The sequence below is a fragment of the Limulus polyphemus genome, unplaced genomic scaffold, assembly GCF_000517525.1.
Source record: "Limulus polyphemus unplaced genomic scaffold, Limulus_polyphemus-2.1.2 Scaffold3689, whole genome shotgun sequence".
NCBI lineage: Eukaryota > Metazoa > Arthropoda > Merostomata > Xiphosura > Limulidae > Limulus > Limulus polyphemus.
In genome coordinates this window covers 76,212-77,511 of record NW_013669299.1, presented here as the reverse complement: position 1 = coordinate 77,511, position 1,300 = coordinate 76,212, and the positions used below count along the sequence as shown (strand labels likewise).

The 1,300-nt window shown below is 32.8% G+C and overlaps 1 protein-coding gene across 2 annotated transcripts in view; it reads left to right on the top strand.

Annotated features, from left to right (window-relative positions):
• The first annotated feature begins 241 nt into the window (after positions 1-241).
• LOC106469859 (syntaxin-7-like) overlaps positions 242-1,300 on the top strand; it is a 33,693-nt gene continuing 32,634 nt past the window's right edge. For both annotated transcript variants that reach the window (XM_022398429.1, XM_013930372.2), the window contains exon 1: positions 242-370. The gene's annotated coding sequence lies outside the window, so the exon portion shown is untranslated. The remainder of the gene's footprint in view (positions 371-1,300) is intronic.

The window sequence follows — 1,300 nt, the reverse complement described above, 5'->3', positions numbered from 1 at the left end:
GTAAAGACTTGTGTCGTTAAAGTTTCGTTGGAACGAAGTTACGGAAAAATCAATTAACAAACGAAGACGTAACAATAATAATTTCATTTTGGTTATTCTCATACGATCATACTATTATTTATTACTAGTCTTTTCTGAAAGGAAAATATAATTCATTGGTTAGCGTTTCGATTATTTTAGCCATTTCATTGTATTTCATAAAACTACAAACTCGAGATGGCGCACTGTTCATGTTTGCAAAAAAAAACTTGTTAGTCAGAGTAGAAGATTTGTAATAGGCCTACGTTTATAAAATATGCAGCGACTTCCAGCTTAATTCGGAAACGATTATTTGTGTTTTATCGTACGTTTGCTACAGCAGGTTATATAGGTATTGTATATTAACTTATTCGTTCTTGTTTTTGTAGCTTAGAAAAATATATGATTGAAAAATCTCTAACAATACAAACAATGTTAGTTACATCATACACTGTCATAATGACGTTGTACTTAAGTTACAAGTTACACTATCATTTTGATAATGTGTTATTAGTAATGTTGTATTACCATGCAGTAATGTTAGGCCTACGTTTTTTACTGAGAACTACTACTACTATCACTTATTACTTCATAAAATTGGCTCCTACTTTTTAAATTTGACAAAGGGTTAGCTATTGCACATATGTTTGGGAGTAGACTTTATTTGATAACGGGCCTGGCAGTGGTAATGCACTTTTAAGGAAGCTAATGGTGAAGATCAAATTAAAGGACACCAATGGATCTTTTGGCCCATCTAGGTCATCCTGTCCACTAAATAAATCAAAAACTAAAATCTAGCCAGTATTATTTATTTCTCAAGTTCTCCCTTAAATTCTCTTATAAATTGTGTCCATCAAACCCAAAGGAAAATTGTTCCACTTCAAAAAATAAAGCTGTCTTAGCTGAATATGACTCCTACCCTACCAAAAGTCTTATTTGTGTCCCCCAGTTTTAACAGTAAATATGGAAAAAGAGGATGTAACAACATTGTTGTTTCCTTTAATCTTAAACTCGTCAATCAGATGTCCTCTAACCTTTCTTTTTTAAAAAAAAGAAAACAAGCTCAGAGATCTTAACCTATCCTTGTATGACAACCTGTCCATCCCAGGTATCCTGTTAGTAGCCCCACTCTGAACCCTTTCCAATAATTCAATGTCCTTTCTCAAGTAAGAAGCCCAAGACTGAACACAGTATTCCAAATGTGGCCTAACCAATGACCCATACAATAATGTTATAACCTCTTTAGACTTGTATTCAATATTTCTGTAGATACAACCTAAAA